The sequence below is a fragment of the Phyllobates terribilis genome, unplaced genomic scaffold (genome assembly GCF_046119375.1).
Source record: "Phyllobates terribilis strain yellow unplaced genomic scaffold, ASM4611937v1 Scaffold_12__6_contigs__length_324123572, whole genome shotgun sequence".
Classification (NCBI taxonomy): domain Eukaryota; kingdom Metazoa; phylum Chordata; class Amphibia; order Anura; family Dendrobatidae; genus Phyllobates; species Phyllobates terribilis.
This window is the reverse complement of record NW_027362772.1, coordinates 297353721-297367543: the sequence shown is the minus strand read 5'-3', so window position 1 is coordinate 297367543 and position 13823 is coordinate 297353721.

Genomic DNA, 13823 nt, shown 5'->3' with positions numbered 1-13823 from the left:
AGGAGGCCATGGCATCCTCACCTTCAGAGGTGTCCCGTGGAATTGGGCAAGCTAGGGCGCCCCCTAGTGTTAGGGTCAGGGTAGGAGCTCCGATCCCTGGTCACCCGACAGCTGTGTCGTGACAGTAAAATCAATTTTTATAAGAGCTATGTCTCCTACAAGGTGCTGAGCTTGGTTTGATCTGTCATTTTGTGCTGACAGACTCTCTTTAACATTTATAACTACTGTGTCACGATTTCTCCTCTCATTGTGGTGAGTGGCAGCTCAGCCATCTAATCTGGGGCAAGGGTGTGCTGAGCTGTAAATGTAGTGAGTGACAATCTAGGTGCACAATCAGGGCCAGGATGTGCTGAGTTTCCTAAAGGTGTCTCCTGTTTGGAATGATTCCCAGGCTATTTATCTGGCTGTCTGCCTCTTATCTCTGCCATTTGTAGCTCTGCTCAGTTTGGTGTGTGTTTGCTCTGTGCTTTGAGTTCTAGTATTTTGATCTTTGTTAACCACCCTTATATTTTCCATTGACCATCCATTTGCTTAACCCCTTTGTCTTGATCATCTACCTTCTTGGAATTGTGACCTGAGACTGTGATTTGACTGTGCCTTTGCTTTACCCCTCTGTTTAAAATGTACTCCATCACTTCCCCATCTCACGGCGTGTCTGTAAGTAGTGACTAGCGTAACATTACAACTGGCCATACATTTGTCTTTTTCACTAGTATGGATTCAGTTTATATGCTCAGTGACCAGGTGGCAAATCTAATGCAAATGATTCAGGATCTCGCTAAGAAATTCCAGAATCTTGAATTGTGGCACTATCAGTTGCAGGGTCAGATAATTAGTTTAATGAAAACTTCCTATAGCCCTCCTTTGGCAGCACTGGTTGTGATATTGGTTCCTTCTGATGTACAGTTGATCTCTCCCGAACCTTTAACGGCCTTCCCTGATACATTTTCAGGAGAGAAAAAACAGTTAAGTTTGTTCAGGGAGAGCGGTAGGCCATTTTTTATCCTGTGACCTCAGTCTTCAGGGGATGAGTTCCAGCAGGTGTGATAATCATGTCTCTACTGTAAAGGGGCCCTCAGACCTGGGCATTTTCTTTGTCCTCACAAGTCTCAGAATGGTTTTCTGTTGAAGCCTTTTTTGACACTTTAGGTTTGATCTATGAAATTCCTGACAGGATCCATGTCAATGAGGCAAAGATCATTAACCTAGCACAAAGGGGCTGCACTGCTGAGGACTACTGCACAGAGTTCCGACAATGGTCCACTGAAGTTCTATGTGTTACACGCATGCCACTAGGTTCAGATAGGGCGAGACGGGTTTCATGAATTCGTCGGAATCCTGGGGTAACCGTTACTCAGGGCGACCATAGGCTGCAGCTTCTCTCAGGCACACAGTAGATTCAGTTGCTGACCAGACACATCTGACAAGAGTCTTTTAAACAGTTTAACAGTGGAATTTAATCCGAAGCACAGCCAGTGCAATTCAGGGATATTACAGCAACAATCTTCATTACAGTACAGTTTAATAAAGAAGGCACCGTAAACTAAGTCTCTTCAGTAGCATAATTAAGCACAGATTAGATCTCTTAGCAGTACACTTCTATGCAAACACAACCACAGGCTTTTCCTTCACAAGGACTCAATAGAACACAGCAATCTTTATCCTGCCTAGAGATGGAGGGGGGGAGGGTTTGATGAGGGGGAAGATCCCTATGACACGATTCCTTCCAGTCCTTATCTTTCTGCCTGATAATACTCCACACTGTTAGCTCAGGGAATCTATCTGACCTGTGTTTAGCTTCACTCCTGACCTGAATTCTGTTCCCTTTCCTTCAATGATACAGATCACACACTACGTGTCTTATCGGCTCCAGCCAGACAGTAAATAGCTTCCCCACAATCCCCCTGGGGCTCTGCTAAAACACTCCCTGTCTCCTGTGACTTTGTAAACCCCTCTAGCTGCTGGATGCTTCTGGAGCACAACACTTCCTGTCTCCTGTGCTTGTGTTACTCATAATAGTTACTGGATGCTTCTGAAGCTGAAGCAACAGGACTACTTCTGCTTGTCACATAAGGAATGATGCAGCTTTCTGGTGCCAGTTCAGCAAAGGTCTTTCTGAGATGCTTAAGGACCCTCTGGTTCTTCATGATTCCCTTGTTCTCTGGCAAAGGCCATGACTCAGGTCATATGGATGGACCACAGAATCCGTGAAAGATGTGGTGAGCAGCAGGATGCCTATTATACTTCTCCGTAGTAGATCCACTTACTGAAGGTGGAGTTTTTGAAGATGAAAGTTGCAGTTGCCAGTTTTCGAGCTGTGGAGAAAAGGTAACTTTTTTCCTTTGATAATGTTCTGGTTTATATGGTTATGTCCTTCAAGAACAAGGTATTGCCAGAATTCGCTTTCATAGATTGCGGGTCTGCAGCTAACTTTATTGATTCAGGACTGCTTCTGAAATTTGGATTAGGGACAGTTAGTTTCGAAAAACCCATTCAAATTTTTGCGATTGACAAAACACCACTACTTCAGAAGTTTGTTAAATGGTTAATAGTGGAATTCACGCTTCAAGTGGGAGCACTTCAATCTGAATCCAACTCCTGTTTTGTCTTGGATATATTACATGCTTGCTTGGTTCTTCGACTTCCATGCTGCTTCTTCACAATTCTGTTATTGATTGGTGTCAGAACAAGATTAAGTGGAGCCTCGATTGTTATAAGAAATGTCTCAGTTCTGAACTAAAATCCTCGGCTAGTCTGGAGGGTCTGCCAGGGTACCTCAAAGACTTCGGAGATGTGTTTTCGGAAAGAGAAGGAGAGACATTACCTCTAGTGTTGAGCGAGCACTAAAATGCTCGGGTGCTCGAAGCTTGGGCCGAGCTCGCCGTGATACTCGGGTGCTCGACCCGAGCAACGAGCCCAATGTTAGTCTATGGGAGACTCGAGCATTTTTGCGGTGGCACCCCCGGCAGTCTTTTAAAAGCCTAACAAGTGCCGAAAACGATAGTAACAGTGCTCAAATGACATGGGGACAGCATGGGGATCGCCCCAGGAAGCATTTCTGACCCCCAGGTCACTGCTGTCAACAACGTGGTCAGAGGTATTAAGCCACTTTTACGGGCTCACAATAAAATGTTCAAAAACGAAAGTGAAACTTTTTTCCTGTGAAATATGTTAAGGAACATCCTTTCCAGGGAAAAGACTTGTGTATAAGTTGAAATAAATGACCCAAACCAAAAATACTCCTCCACACCTTCGGCTATGTTCACAAGTAGCATTTTTTATGCGTTTTTGCACTTTTGCATTGCTTTCAACTATGACAAATGCATTCACCGTGAAATGTCATTTTAACATTTTACAACCTTATCTGGCCATGTGCTGTGTGACACATGCATAAAGTGCTGAAAAGACAAGGGAACAGCATGGGGAAGACCCCTGGAAGCATCTCTGACTCTCAGGTCACTGTCTAAAAGTGTGCCCATCATAAGTGATCCTTACCGCATCAGAAGATGCAAACTTGCAACTATCCCCATGCAAGTTCTAGTCCCAGGGCAGTGTTCAATTGTACCTCTCCCATTCCTTGCAATACAAACTCAAGTATGCAGCCCGCCACCCACCCACCCCCAGGCTGCAATACCATACTGCTTGCTTGCTTGCACTTTAAATTGGGCCTTTTAGGCATGTGGAGGCGGAATCTGGCCACCACGCCATGGCTGTGTCGGCGGCCTGGTATCCATACTCAGTCCCCAGCCGCCTGGTGGCCGGGTGTCCTCGCTTGCTCCCCAGCCTCCAGGGGGTGGCCGGGTGTCCATACTTGGTCCCCAGCCACCCCTATTTGTCCCGGTAACCTTTCCCACACTTTTCTTAGCCTGGCTTGCTTTAGGGCAGCATTGGCCGAGCCCACCGGACTATCAGACTCCTCCAGTTGCCCCTGGCTTCTCCATCAGGGGAGTTGAGAGTGCCAAGGTCAGGAGCATGATGAGGAAGATAGAAGTTAGCATCTGCTTTGTTTTGTTGTAATGCAAGCGCATGTATGTAGTAGCGGCTAGGCCTGAGGTGGTCAGCGTTTTGGCGCATATCCTACCTCCTCCGAGGATTGCTGGATGTTTTCCTGCTACTATCCAAGTTCTATGACTCCCGTTAAAACAAAGCTTCAGGTGATAAATGATGGATGAGGTAGTGTCAAAGAAGAAAGAGCAGGAGGAACAGGGACCATTCACACCAATATCAGGCCAGTCAACCAGATATGTCTTGTAGGATATGTTTCTGTAACAAAAGGAGCGGTTCGGCTACACAGTTATAGGGCATACAGTGAGTGCAATGCCTACCAAAAATTTCGAGCCACTCCAATGCCCCTTGGAAATGACATGGAGGTCAGAGGGCTTTAACTAAACCTTTTTTTCCATTTATAGCAACTGGGTCTCCCGTGCACTGTTGGCCTAAGCAGTGAATGGAAGGCTTTCCAAAAATTATGAGGAACTGCAATGCCCCTTACAAGAGCCATGTGTGGCACCCCAGGGGTCTGGTCACCACAGTAATAGAGATATTACGTCGGAGAGCAAGTGGGAGGTTTCCTGGTCAGGATACCTTAAACATGCAACATCCTCCTGCCCCAATCCTGGGAGGGGAGAATACTGCCCTTATAAACTGGATCTGGGGCGGGGTTGAGTGAGTCAGAGAACAGTCAGAGTCAGAGTGAGAGCAAGGGAAAGTAACAGCAAGGAGCTCTGTAGGAGCTAGGAGCTAAAGACCAGGGGCTGGAAGCTGAGGAGAGCTCGCCCTGGCAGAAGACAATAGGAACCGGACACAGGAGTCCGAAGCTGTTAGTAATTATATATCCAGCAGCAGAAATCAGCCGGCAGGGGATATCAGGTCCTCTGGCCATAGAAGCCCGAAGGCTCAGTCACAAGCAAGGGACCAGCACCGCCGTCGTGGAGCGGAGGCTAACAGAAGGCCCCAAGTCACCAGCCATACGGGTGAGCACTACACGGTACACTCAGGGACGTGGGCTACTTCTACCCGCTTACAGCAAGGTAGCCAGGAAGAGTGCAGACAGACGGGGAGGCCTACAACTCCACCTGGCCAGGGGAACTCCTGCTTGCTCACAGACTGACCAGGCCTCTTATGCTAGCCAGTACTCCTGGGAGGGTCTACCTTATAATCATCAGTAAAGACCCTGAACTGCACTGCAAAGACTCTGAGTCATTCCTGCTGCGCTCGTGCACCATCACCCCCATCATCCACACTCACTGCCCTGAGGCTATACTCCTCCCGAGGGGAGTTATCCCATTCTATGCTGCGCACACAACACCAGCCTCAGCGGTCTGCCTCGCAGCGGTGGTACTCCCTGACCGCAATCCACGGGCGGCGCAGTCAGACAATTAACCTCAAAACCTAAGAAAGACTGCCACTGGTTTGACCAGCCTGAGCCACGGGACCGGGTCACCACCACAGAGACTACAGACCCCAGAGACCCGGCACCAGGTATCCCACACACGTGTACACACGGCCCTGGGGGCGCGTCACATGCAGTACAGCATATTACAAACATAAGTCCCATTATTGGGGAGTAGGTGTCCCATGGTATTTGCTTATGCTTTCCAAGCAAAAGTTGCCAAAAATTAGGACGGAGCAACTTGCAATGCCCCTTACAAGAGCCATGCAGTACAGCATATTACAAACATAAGTCCCATTATTGGGGAGTGGGTGTCCCATAGTATTTGCTTATGCTTTCCCAGCAAAAGCTGCCAAAAATTAGGACGGAGCAACTTGCAATGCCCCTTACAAGAGCCATGCAGTACAGCATATTACAAACATAAGTCCCATTATTGGGGAGTGGGTGTCCCATAGTATTTGCTTATGCTTTCCCAGCAAAAGCTGCCAAAAATTAGGACGGAGCAACTAGCAATGCCCCTTACAAGAGCCATGCAGTACAGCATATTACAAACATAAGTCCCATTATTGGGGAGTGGGTGTCCCATAGTATTTGCTTATGCCTTGCAAGCAAAAGCTGCCAAAAATAAGGATGGAGGAACCTGCAATGCTGGCACCCTGGTGGTATAGTGGTGGTGGAGGCTGAGGATAAGGAGAAGAAGATTAAACAGCCGAAACGAGGAAGCGTATACCCATGTGTGGGTGTGAAGCGGTGCATGTGAATACACCTCCCGAAATAGCACAGTGGATTTGACTTTATGTTACTCTGCTGTCATTTGGTGGTGATGAGAAGTCTGGCCCAATCCAGCCCTTGTTCATTTTGATAAGGGTCAGCTTGTCAGCATTGTCAGTTGACAGGCGAGTGCCCTTATCAGTTATAATTCCCCCAGCGGCACTAAAAACACGCTCCGATAACACGCTAGCGGCAGGGCAGGCCAGGACCTCCAAGGCGTACAGAGCGAATTCATTCCAAGTGTCCAGCTTGGATACCCAATAATTAAAAGGCACAGAGGAATCACGGAGGACGCTGGTACGATCGGCAAGGTACTCCCTCACCATCTTTTGAAACTTTCCACTCCTTGTGAGAGTACCCCGCGCCTCAGGGCCTGTAAGCTGGGCGGGTGTCAGAAAACTGTCCCAGAACGTTGACAGTGTTCCCCTGCCTCTGCTGGATTGGAGTTGCATCTCTCTCGCCTGTACGCCTTGGTTGGGCAACGAACTGTGACCTCTGCCGCTAGCGTGTTCAGATGGGAATTTTTTTAAGAGATCTGCAGCAAGGGCCTTCTGGTATTGCCCCATTTTTGTAGACCTCTCCACCTCAGGAATAAGAGAGTGAAAGTTCTCCTTGTAGCGGGGGTCTACAAGTATCACCAACCAGTAATGACTGTCACCCAACATTTTGACAACGCGAGGGTCACTGTTAAGGCAGCGTAACATAAAGTCAGCCATGCGTGCCAGACTGGTAACGGGCAAGATTTCCGTGTCCTCACCAAGATGACGACTGACCATGCTCTCCTCCTCCTCCTCCTCTCCCTCCTCCCCCCTGTCCTCAGGCCACCCACGCTGAACCGACGGTATGACACTTGTACAGGTACTACCGTCTATAACGCATGATAGCAGCTCCTGTTCTTCCTCCTCCTCCTCCTCCTCTCCCTCATTGTCCCCCAATGGCGTTGGGATGAGATGAGGCTGGGCCCGCTACGGCTTCTTGATCCATCTCATCATACTCTGGCTGCAATGCCTCCTCTTTAATTCTCTGCAGAGCGTTGCAAAAGACAGACAAGTGGGATGCTGACACTAATGATGGTGTCATCGCCACTCACCATCTTGGTGGCCTCCTCAAAGTTTGTCAGGATGGTACATATGTCAGACATCCAGGTCCACTCCTGAGGTCTTATGTGTGGAGTCTGACCTGAATATCGACGGCCTTGTTGCAGCTGGTACTCCACAACTGCTCTCTTCTGCTCACAAATTCTTTGCAACATGTGGAGGGTAGAGTTCCAACGTGTGGGGACATCACACACCAGTCGGTGTGTTGGAAGCTGCAAACGCTACTGCAACACAGCAAAGGCGGCGGAAGCTGTAGCCGATTTGCGAAAATGAGCTGACAGGCGGCGTACTTTCATGAGCAGATCTGGCAACTCGGTGTACGATTTAAGAAACCGCTGAACCACGAGGTTAAGCACATGAGCCAGGCATGGTACGTGTGTGATCTCACCTCGCCACCAGGTTACGGCCATTGTCACACACGACGATGCCGGGATGTATGTTCAGCGGTCTCAGCCACAGATCTGCCTGCTCTTTCACAGCTGTCCACAACTCACAAGCAGTGTGAGGTTTATCACCTAAGCTTATGAGTTTCAGCACAGCCTGTTGCCGCTTGGCGGAGGCAGTACTGCAATGCTTCCAGCTTGTAACTGATGTGGAGATATCTGAGATGGAGGCTGAACATGAGGAGAAGGAGGAGGAGGAGGATGCGCAGGAGCTGTACACTGTGGGGGCAACTCTGACTGACATAGGGCCCGCAATCCTCGGTGTGGGGAGGATGTGTTCCGTCCCAAGGTCCGACTGGCTCCCGGCTTCCACTATGTTTACCCAGTGTGCCGTCAGAGAGATGTACCGTCCCTGGCCACAAGCACTTGTCCACGTGTCCGTTGTCAGGTGGACTCTCCCAGTAACTGCGTTGTTGAGGGCACGGCAGATGCTTTGGGACACGTGCTTGTGTAGTGCGGGGATGGCACACCGGGCAACATAGTGTCGGCTGGGGACCGAGTACCGAGGGACGGCCACCGCCATAAGATTGCGGAAGGATTCCGTCTCCACCAGCCTAAAAGGCAGCATTTCCAATGCAAGCAGTCTTGAAATGTGCGAATTTAGGACTGTGGCCTGTGGGGCGTTAGCTGCGAATTTCCGCTTTCGTTCAAAGGTCTGGGATATGGACAATTGAACGCTGCGGTGGGACGTGGACGTGGACGTTGATGCTGTTTCTTGAGAAACTGCCATAACAAGTGAAGACTGAGTTACATGCAGTATGGACAGGGGATTGCCTTGCACACACAACAGGGGGTTCTATTGCACGCACAACAGTGGAAGAAGCAGTGGTGACGCCCGCTGACACTGGTCGTGGACACTGGGTTTCGCCCCACAAATTCGGGTGCTTTGCTGCCATGTGTATGATCATGCTGATGGTGGTCAGGCTGGTAGTTTTGTCACCCCTGCTGATGCTGGCAAGGCAGGGGAACATATGACCTTTTTGGGGTTATCAGCAGAGGCTTTAAAAAAATTCCAGACTCTGAAAGACCTAGCGCTTGTACTGGCAATGTCCCTCGTGTTGGTGTTACGGGGAACGGTTGCCTGCCTTCTGTCTGCGGCCACCACACTGCTTCTTCCTGCCTGTAGGGGTACTCTGCCTCCCTCCCCCTGTGTGCTGTTGGCCTCACTCTGCGTGTCCTCCTGCCTCGTTGGGTCAGTTACTAGATCATCCACCACCTCCTCCTCTTCCACTTGCGCACCATGATCCTCCTCCTCACTTCCTGGCAATTGTGTCTCGTCATCGTCCACCTCTTGTGACAGATTGCCAACGTCGACTTCCTGTGGCCGTGGCTGTTCAAATATTTGCATCGCAACATGGGATCTCCTCTTCCACCACTTCAAGCGTATCAGGCGAGGGGCCCAAATATGGAAATGGACCAGTGAACAGCTCTTCAGAGTGTCCAAGTGTGGGATCACTTGCTGTCTGACGACACTCGGCATGGTGGAAGGAAGGAGCATCAGGGTGAGGAGGAGTATGCGGTCGAGACTCACGGCTACTAAGAGTTGACCGTGTGGAAGACAGACTGGAGGTGGTGGTGCCCAGGTAACTGGAAGTATGTCTGCTATCCAATTAATAACCTGTTCACACTGATCAGTTCTCAATACTGGTGTTGTTCTGTGCTTTCCTAGTAATTCGGTCAAGAAGTGGGAGCGAGAAGATGTGGCTGTTGGTTGTGGCACATTTTCACCTTGGCCACGGCCCCGTCCTCTGCACGAACCATCACCAGAAAGTCCACTTCCACGTCCCTTGCCACGCGCCTTGCCTTGTAAATGAAGTAAAATAGCTTACACTTGCACTATCAATGGAAATAGGGTAATAAAGAGTAGATTAGAACCGTGGAAGAGGAAAACCACAGTTATTGTTTACTGGGGTATACCACACTTTTTTAAATAGAGATATTTGCGGCTGAACAGTGAGCGACACACTCAAACTGCTTTTTTTTTAGATACCAAAGGCCCAAAACTGGATAGTACAGCGATTTGACCCGGGGAACTGCGAAACCACACTGGGATGTCGGGCCTACACAAGACTATTTTCAACAGATATATTTTTGTGTCACAACAGTCAGGAGACACTACTGTTTTTCTTTACGGAAAAAACTACCAAAACCTGAATAATAGAGATTTTTTACTGTGGGATGGCAAAACCACAGTTATTGTTTACTGGGGTATACCACACTTTTTTAAATAGAGATATTTGCGGCTGAACAGTGAGCGACACACTCAAACTGCTTTTTTTTTAGATACCAAAGGCCGAAAACTGGATAGTACAGTGATTTGACCCGTGGAACTGCGAAACCACACTGGGATGTCGGGCCTACACAAGACTATTTTCAACAGATATATTTTTGTGTCACAACAGTCAGGAGACACTACTGTTTTTCTTTACGGAAAAAACTACCAAACCTGAATAATAGAGATTTTTTACCGTGGGATGGCAAAACCACAGTTATTGTTTACTGGGGTATACCACACTTTTTTAAATAGAGATATTTGCGGCTGAACAGTGAGCGACACACTCAAACTGCTTTTTTTTTAGATACCAAAGGCCCAAAACTGGATAGTACAGCGATTTGACCCGTGGAACTGCGAAACCACACTGGGATGTCGGGCCTACACAAGACTATTTTCAACAGATATATTTTTGTGTCACAACAGTCAGGAGACACTACTGTTTTTCTTTACGGAAAAAACTACCAAAACCTGAATAATAGAGATTTTTTACTGTGGGATGGCAAAACCACAGTTTTTGTTTACTGGGGTATACCACAGTTTTTAAATAGAGATATTTGCGGCTGAACAGTGAGCGACACACTCAAACTGCTTTTTTTTTAGATACCAAAGGCCCAAAACTGGATAGTACAGTGATTTGACCCGTGGAACTGCGAAACCACACTGGGATGTCGGGCATACACAAGACTATTTTCAACAGATATATTTTTGTGTCACAACAGTCAGGAGACACTACTGTTTTTCTTTACGGAAAAAACTACCAAACCTGAATAATAGAGATTTTTTTACCGTGGGATGGCAAAACCACAGTTATTGTTTACTGGGGTATACCACACCTTTTTAAATAGAGATATTTGCGGCTGAACAGTGAGCGACACACTCAAACTGCTTTTTTTTAGATACCAAAGGCCCAAAACTGGATAGTACAGCGATTTGACCCGGGGAACTGCGAAACCACACTGGGATGTCGGGCCTACACAAGACTATTTTCAACAGATATATTTTTGTGTCACAACAGTCAGGAGACACTACTGTTTTTCTTTACGGAAAAAACTACCAAAACCTGAATAATAGAGATTTTTTACTGTGGGATGGCAAAACCACAGTTATTGTTTACTGGGGTATACCACACTTTTTTAAATAGAGATATTTGCGGCTGAACAGTGAGCGACACACTCAAACTGCTTTTTTTTTAGATACCAAAGGCCGAAAACTGGATAGTACAGTGATTTGACCCGTGGAACTGCGAAACCACACTGGGATGTCGGGCCTACACAAGACTATTTTCAACAGATATATTTTTGTGTCACAACAGTCAGGAGACACTACTGTTTTTCTTTACGGAAAAAACTACCAAACCTGAATAATAGAGATTTTTTACCGTGGGATGGCAAAACCACAGTTATTGTTTACTGGGGTATACCACACTTTTTTAAATAGAGATATTTGCGGCTGAACAGTGAGCGACACACTCAAACTGCTTTTTTTTTAGATACCAAAGGCCCAAAACTGGATAGTACAGCGATTTGACCCGTGGAACTGCGAAACCACACTGGGATGTCGGGCCTACACAAGACTATTTTCAACAGATATATTTTTGTGTCACAACAGTCAGGAGACACTACTGTTTTTCTTTACGGAAAAAACTACCAAAACCTGAATAATAGAGATTTTTTACTGTGGGATGGCAAAACCACAGTTATTGTTTACTGGGGTATACCACAGTTTTTAAATAGAGATATTTGCGGCTGAACAGTGAGCGACACACTCAAACTGCTTTTTTTTTAGATACCAAAGGCCCAAAACTGGATAGTACAGTGATTTGACCCGTGGAACTGCGAAACCACACTGGGATGTCGGGCATACACAAGACTATTTTCAACAGATATATTTTTGTGTCACAACAGTCAGGAGACACTACTGTTTTTCTTTACGGAAAAAACTACCAAACCTGAATAATAGAGATTTTTTTACCGTGGGATGGCAAAACCACAGTTATTGTTTACTGGGGTATACCACACCTTTTTAAATAGAGATATTTGCGGCTGAACAGTGAGCGACACACTCAAACTGCTTTTTTTTAGATACCAAAGGCCCAAAACTGGATAGTACAGCGATTTGACCCGTGGAACTGCGAAACCACACTGGGATGTCGGGCCTACATAAGACTATTTTCAACAGATATATTTTTGTGTCACAACAGTCAGGAGACACTACTGTTTTTCTTTACGGAAAAAACTACCAAAACCTGAATAATAGAGATTTTTTACTGTGGGATGGCAAAACCACAGTTATTGTTTACTGGGGTATACCACACTTTTTTAAATAGAGATATTTGCGGCTGAACAGTGAGCGACACACTCAAACTGCTTTTTTTTTAGATACCAAAGGCCCAAAACTGGATAGTACAGTGATTTGACCCGTGGAACTGCGAAACCACACTGGGATGTCGGGCCTACACAAGACTATTTTCAACAGATATATTTTTGTGTCACAACAGTCAGGAGACACTACTGTTTTTCTTTACGGAAAAAACTACCAAAACCTGAATAATAGAGATTTTTTACTGTGGGATGGCAAAACCACAGTTATTGTTTACTGGGGTATACCACAGTTTTTAAATAGAGATATTTGCGGCTGAACAGTGAGCGACACACTCAAACTGCTTTTTTTTTAGATACCAAAGGCCCAAAACTGGATAGTACAGTGATTTGACCCGTGGAACTGCGAAACCACACTGGGATGTCGGGCATACACAAGACTATTTTCAACAGATATATTTTTGTGTCACAACAGTCAGGAGACACTACTGTTTTTCTTTACGGAAAAAACTACCAAACCTGAATAATAGAGATTTTTTTACCGTGGGATGGCAAAACCACAGTTATTGTTTACTGGGGTATACCACACCTTTTTAAATAGAGATATTTGCGGCTGAACAGTGAGCGACACACTCAAACTGCTTTTTTTTAGATACCAAAGGCCCAAAACTGGATAGTACAGCGATTTGACCCGTGGAACTGCGAAACCACACTGGGATGTCGGGCCTACATAAGACTATTTTCAACAGATATATTTTTGTGTCACAACAGTCAGGAGACACTACTGTTTTTCTTTACGGAAAAAACTACCAAAACCTGAATAATAGAGATTTTTTACTGTGGGATGGCAAAACCACAGTTATTGTTTACTGGGGTATACCACACTTTTTTAAATAGAGATATTTGCGGCTGAACAGTGAGCGACACACTCAAACTGCTTTTTTTTTAGATACCAAAGGCCCAAAACTGGATAGTACAGTGATTTGACCCGTGGAACTGCGAAACCACACTGGGATGTCGGGCCTACACAAGACTATTTTCAACAGATATATTTTTGTGTCACAACAGTCAGGAGACACTACTGTTTTTCTTTACGGAAAAAACTACCAAAACCTGAATAATAGAGATTTTTTACTGTGGGATGGCAAAACCACAGTTATTGTTTACTGGGGTATACCACACTTTTTTAAATAGAGATATTTGCGGCTGAACAGTGAGCGACACACTCAAACTGTTTTTTTTTTAGATACAAATGGCCCAAAATGGATAATACAGAGGTTCGAACCGTGGAAGTGCAAAACAACACTTCTATTTCTCTAGCCTACACCAGACTATTTTCAACAGTTATATTTGTGTCTGAAAAATCAGAGACACGCTTTTTTTTTGGGGGGGGAGCAGGGGGGACACACCAAAAGGTTAATAAGACAGGTATTTGTACAGTGTGAAGGAGGAAAAAAAAAGGAGGATTTAGATGGAAAAAAAAGGATTTTTCCTGGCCCCCGACACCTGGTGCTAAGTCCAGCAATT